The sequence below is a fragment of the Sminthopsis crassicaudata genome, chromosome 1, assembly GCF_048593235.1.
Source record: "Sminthopsis crassicaudata isolate SCR6 chromosome 1, ASM4859323v1, whole genome shotgun sequence".
Classification (NCBI taxonomy): Eukaryota; Metazoa; Chordata; class Mammalia; order Dasyuromorphia; family Dasyuridae; genus Sminthopsis; species Sminthopsis crassicaudata.
Window position 1 is genome coordinate 133,728,752 of NC_133617.1, and position 7,007 is coordinate 133,735,758.

Genomic DNA, 7,007 nt, shown 5'->3' on the forward strand with positions numbered 1-7,007 from the left:
TGATGCATGATTCTATCCCTCTCCCCCCAAACTTCATACAACTTTCTTCTTTTTGGAATTTTTCATTTAAGCTGATATTTATTTTCATGACTAATGAAATTTCATTATTTTAAAGCATTATAGTGTTAAATTAATTTTATTTCGTGGATATTTGAATTTTACAAAATACATATTCAGAGCTTTTAAAATTGATTTTTTCAAAGATTTTTGTTGCAAAAGTCTGAATTCTAAAACTTGTCCTCTCAATTTATGTGCTCCAAAGCCAGAGCTTATTGTAGTTTCAAAGTGGTACTCATAGAAATAACACCAATAAATCAAGCAAACCCAGGAAACTGAAAATAACTTCTTTGGCTATCAATATCTCACTAGTTATTCCTCTTATCTAAATATTATATAATACAGATGGCCAAGAAATGGGCTCTGTTTAAAATGTTATAAAATATATGAGACTTTTCCAAAGAAGTTCAATGTTCATGTCAATTAACCTAGCTTATATTTTAAATTTCTTTTTTTTTTTTTGGTTTATTTTCTTTCATTGATTTCATAATGTTTTAAACAATTAACTGGCTAAAACCTTTCTGGTCAAACATGCTACTCCCTATGCACTAGAAAATGACATCTGGTACATGAACATAGTCACTTACATTTCCTTTACTCCCTACTTTCTACCAAAATATTAACTGGATTGAATCTAAGCAGTATGAAAATGTAAAGTGAAGCCCAATAATCAATTTGGGAACTACTTTAACTTTGGATGAGGAATCTACATATCTTTTATAGGAGATCTTCTTGAATATGCAAGATATTTTGAAAGCCTGAATAATATTGAATTTTAAACTTTGAAGGGATGTTAGTTGCCATATACTCTGTTATCTTCCAAAAAGGAATTTATATTAAAACATACTTAACACTTAGTTATCCAGTTCCTTCTTGAAGAGCACCAATGAAAAGAAACATCTGACTTCTTAGTCAACCCATTTTTTTTGAGATGATCGTTTTTGATGCAATTTTTTTCCTGACAGTTTTGTATTGCTTCTTTATTACTTTTGCCTATTGTTCCCAAATCATATTCAAAAATACTATTGAATCATAGCCATACTGTGTTTTCAGAGTTTCAATTTTGATAATTTCCCCTTTTTTGACTTTTCATAGAGAATTTTAGTGTATGACATCCTACCTTCTTCACTTAGAGCTTATTAGACATTTTATCCCTAAATTAAGGTACATACCTACATTTCCAGTCCATCTGTATCAAACTGTGATATGAAATGGTTACTTCCCTGTGATTTCCTTACAATTCTCATCACTGACAAGTCATTTCTCCATCTTAGTAAGAATCAGATACAGTATAGAATTTTTTTTCTTTTCTTGTTTCTTTACTTTTTGAAAGGTGAAATTATCATTAAGATAAGGAAGTAATTTATCAACTCTTTTACTTTTGGTGATAGAGAATACAAAAAATGTATAAATAATTGAAAATGTCCTTCACTACTGTGGGATTATGATCTATTTCCCAAATATATCTCCTTTCTGTCTAGATCGAAGCATCAATGGCAGAATATTTTTATTTATTTTCATCCACATTTTCTCTATTATGATTATCTTCCTCTTTTCCTAGATTTTCTCATATGGTTATGACTTCTAAATACCTCCTTAGTTTAAGAATTTAGCTTGTCTTGCTTATTTTCTGAATTTCAATCATTTGTATTGTCAAGATATTAGGAGACACCCTGTTTTCTAGATAAACGGCTGAGCAAGTAGTCTGTGTCATGAGCTTAGCATAATCAGAGTCCTTTGCATTCACTCTCTGTATGATCTATCTCTCTGGCAAAATATATTGCTTTGACTGGCACCAGGCATCCTCTGAGAGATTTATGATTTTCATATTAATTGATAATTATTTGTATTTGTTGAACCTTCCCTATTTCACAGGAACCTGACAGCCTGAAGCAGCCAAAGTGCTGCAGCAAGAAGGGATCAATCACCTCTCCTAACACTCAGGACAACTCCTATGAGAACAACTGTTAAGTGAATAGAACAATTTTAATTCTGTTTCTATACTTCACTGAATAATCCACAAGACTCAATGACCTTAATGGGTTGAGAACATCACAAAGCTTAATGATTATAATAACTTAGAGACTAGTCCTACAGGACCCAAGAATGCCTTTAGTATCCCAAGAAATGCCAACTGTAAGAACTATATACTTAAATTTATATTGGGTCCCACCTTCTTGTGATTTTCATGTATAAAAGCCCTACCCTTGACATGTCATAAGCTTTCCTTAGGAAGGTGGACTTCTGCTTACAAATGGTTTCCTTACTTTGAAATTAAACTTCTGTATCATCCTGTAAACTTCCTGATCATTCTGTCTCTAGCATGCTTTGTTTTATTCCAGCTATTCATAGGTTAGAGACCAGTTTTGATTTGATGGTATTTAGGCATTTGAAGATAATTATTTTGTTTGTTTTTACTATTTATTCCTTGCTCAGCTTTTATACCCCATAAATTTTTGGTTATGTTTCATCTGTTATAATTCTTTTTTAACTATTGTCTAATTTATATGGTTTGATCCCACTGTGTAGGTAGTTTATGTTTCCCTTTCTCTCTCATACCTACCTTTTAATTTTGAAGTTACTTTGAAAAGGCTTGTTTGGCATTAGGACAAATATGTTCTTACTAGTTTTTGTTAATTATACTCAATACTTGGTCAAAAGTCTATCATTCATACATTTAAGAACATAACTTCTAGAAATCAAGCTTAATTTTCAGACACTTTTTTTTAGCCATATTTTCATTTTCTGAAGCAATTTTCATCTTTGCTCTCTTTGTCTTCAATAGACAGCAGGAGACATTTCATATTTATTTAGTGTGTTAAACCCTACCCAACATTTCCTTCACATTGTAAGACAGTAAAAATAATAATAACAACAACAAAAACAGTGGTTCTGGAGTCAGAGGACCATGATCAAGATCCTGCATCTAACTCTCATTTCCTGTGTAATTATTGCATAAGTCATTTAACCTTTCTGAGACTGAATTTCCTCATTTGTAAAATGGGGCATTAGATCAAAGATTCCTCTGAAGTTAGAGTTGCAAGACTAGGGTCATTATTTTATATTGTCCTCTTTACAGTCATATAATCTGAACAAATAAATATAATGGAACAAATAAATATAATTATTATCTTCTTCCTAGAGGTGAATCAACTGTAACTCAAAGAGGTTAAGACCTAGCATCAAAGAGCTATTCCAACTCAATTCTTCCTCATTTTGTGTTCAATTCTCTTTCCACTGTACCTCATTGAATTCTACTTCATGAAATAATCTTTGACTTCCTGCTTTAGTCTTTTTACCTTCTAAAGTCATAGCTAATTCAAGATCTTTATGAAGGGATTGGTATGACTAGCTACCATCACTATGTAACACTTTTTCACTGTTTTCCTTTCTAATACTCCTTCTTTCCCAATTCTGAGCTTAGAAATGAGAATTCAAAATGCGGAGACCCAAATTGTGGAGTGTGTGTGTGTGTGTGTGTGTGTGTGTGTGTGTGTGTGTGTGTGTGTACCAGCCTAAAGAAAAGTGAGCTCATCCTTTAGTTAAAATAGTACAGAAAACAGAGAACTCAGAATACCATGATTTATCAAAACCTGAGAGAAAATTGTTGCTTTTTTCCTTTTTTTTTTGCTTCACTTTGTTTTTCAAAACAATAACAAAGAAAACCTCAGACTTAAAAACATGTAATATCAAATTCTACTATGTACAATAACAAAGATTCTAATTTTATCAGCTAATTAATGACCTTCCAATACTAACTACATTTATTTGGTCAATACTCTCTATGATTCTAGTATTTCATAGCGAATTGCTTAATGTCAAGAAAGCTATAAGAAATATTGGTATTCTATATGGACAGGCCTCATAAATCAGAGAGACATCAATAAATTATTGAACATGAAGTGACTTGTGGATGAAGTCTTTTCAAAGATGTGATGTAAAAAATTGGCATAGCCTCCTCCACAAAAACAGTGTAATCAATTGTTAGGGATCACTCATCCAAGCCAAATTGGGCATTTTGAAATACTTTATCTGACCTCCAAGGAGAGAGACTGTTTTTATTTTTCTTTAACCCTGTAAAAATAAATGGTATAAATTTGGAAATGTTACTAAGAACTAGACTTAATTCTTAAAACTAGGCATTCTACTAAATGCTGTTTGTTGGTTTCCTATAGACTATTATCAGATTCAGTGTTCTCTTCCTCCAGGTAAATCTTGTTTCTTTGGTGATGATTCAATTTCTCAAACATTCAGCAAGTGGTTATCACATGCAGAGAGAAATATCAGCTTCATCTAAAACTTTTAGACAGAATAGGTGCTTTTCTTCATGGAGTTTATAGTCTAATAAGGGAATCAGATGCCTATATCAGAAACTCTATTATAAAATAATGCATGATAGGTATTGTGGAGAAACATTATTTATATGGGTAGCATTTCTCCCCACCTCGATAGTCTCCCTGGGAACATTTTATTCAGTTCTCATCAGCTCCTCTGATTGATTTCAACTCTTGTAGACATCATGTCTCTCCCAGGATAAATTTATCCTGTGAATTTTCATCATCCTGAACATTGGTTCCCCTATGATACTAAAAAAAGGTCTTCAGCATTCACTGTTACCTATGTCCTTCTGGTTGGATGACTGAAGAACAGAATAATTAATATCTTCCAAGGGCTCCTTTTACAAAAAGCTCAGACTTCTCCACCTAACTTTATTTACCATTAGTTGCCTCGCTTGGTTTTGACTTTATGAACATCTTGTCCCTGGCAGATACTTCTGGCTACCATCCTGCTTTTTCAATTTCCTTTTGTGCATTGCCTTTCCTGATTAGATTTTAAGGTCCTTGAGGGTAGGGACTATCTTTCTTCTATTTTTTGTATCCCTAATACTTAGCACAATGGCACACAATAGGTGCTTAATCTTTATTGATTAATCATTAAAAACTTGTAAGTATGTTCATTTTGCCCTGGCAAGTAATGAAAATTATCAAGGCTTTAAGTAACATAAATTCCAATACTTCAGTGGAATTGTTATTTTTTTTTCCTTTTTCTGAGGCAGGGGTTAAGAGACTTGCCCAGGGTCACACAGCTAGGAAGTGTTAAGTGTCTGAGACCAGATTTGAACTGGGGTCCTCCTGAATTCAGGGCTGGGGCTCTCTCCACTGCGCCACCTAGCTGCCCCCAGTGGAATTGTTATTACATCATTGTTGCAAAACAGATTACAACTCATCATGCTGGTCCTTTTCATGTAACTGTCATTCACATCTTCCCCTGGATTTATTGCAGACATCCACTCATTATACTGTGGCTTTACTGTGCTTTCTCATGAGAGCATAAAAATGAAAGTGAAATGTATTTTTGCTTTTGTCTTTGTATATTCAGTTTATCATAGTAATTGACACATAAGTATGTAATAAATGGTTTTCTTTGTGGATTGTTTCCTTCAGATGCCTTTAGTAAGCATATTTGGTACATGTGTAGATAAATTTTGTAAACATTTACATAAATAGGAAAGTAGGCCTATAATTCAGTATTTATTGATGTTTCTTTGATTGCCCTTTTTTGGGGGAGGGGTAGAATTAAGCCTGAGGTTTTCTCCATGCCTTTGACTTCTATCTCAGAAAAAGAAAAATTTTTTCTCAATACTCTCATAATTATATTAATTTAAAAACTGAATTCCATTTATATGCTCAATTTTGCTCAGCTGCATTTCCTGACTTCCTTTAGTTTCTTCAAGAAACATAATTTTAAGAAAAAAAATAAGTTTAATGAAAGTTTTGTCAGATATTCAGATAATCGTCAGAACAATTAAGGATGAGAATTGGCAGAGCGAAAAAATAGACAAAAGGTAGAAAATATATGGAAAGATTTTTTTACCGCAAAATCTTTTTGATCATTTAAGTATAATGGTGCTGCCATATTTGAATTCCACCATTAATATCTCATGTTACTACAGCTAAGTTCAACAAATGCACACATAGAAAAGGATTTTTACAGAGTCTAGTTAGCAAAGAAATGTTTACATATTCTACACCCAGATGGATGTACATTTTATCATTCCAAATACTCCAAAGTTTCTTCATTGGATTCCACATGACAATCCACAATGATTCAAACAGATCAATTTTTCTTGATAGGAATTTTACATATATACCATATGCATAAATATCAAATACACACATATATGTGCAAATAGATATATGTATATGTATAAAAATAATTCTAGGGCAGTTAGGTGGCACAATGGATAGAGTGCTGGACCAAGAATCAGGACTACTCCTCTTCCTGAGTTCAAATCTGGCCTCAGACACTTACAACCTATGTTACCTGAGCAAGTAGCATATACCAGTTTTCTGATAACTGTAATAACTAAGGTGCTATAATGGCTCCTAACCCCTTTCCATAATTTTACAATAGCTCTTAGGCTTTGATAATTTCAATATTCTGTACTGAACTGTTCACTGTACTAGCAATATTAGCAGCTGACAAATGCTATTATGGTGCTGGTAGCCCAGGCTATATGCAGTGAATCAAAAACAAATCATTTGAGATGGAGCACAGAAAATATAGTCTATAGCTCATAACTCTTTCCTGATTTCCTCTATAGCCTCACCAATCATCTGGAGAGATATCGACCCTGGGGTCCTACTCTTGATTAGTGACTTCTGGATGACTATTTCAGGAAAACAGCCAGACATGCTTCATTTCATTCCCTTTTCCTCCACAGCCTCAAGTGATTTGCCCTTATATGGATACTTTTCTTCCATATGATTCACAATTGTTCCTATCCAGATAATCTCTCTTGACCTGTCCAGCAGGTCTTCAACGTGGGTCAAAAAAGGAAGGACATAGACCGAAATTAAGGCAAAAGCCTGCGGGGGCTAAGACAGCCCGGGAACAGGATCTAGAGAGAGAGAGAGGGGAGACTACTCAAAGCAATGGTCAAGCATGTC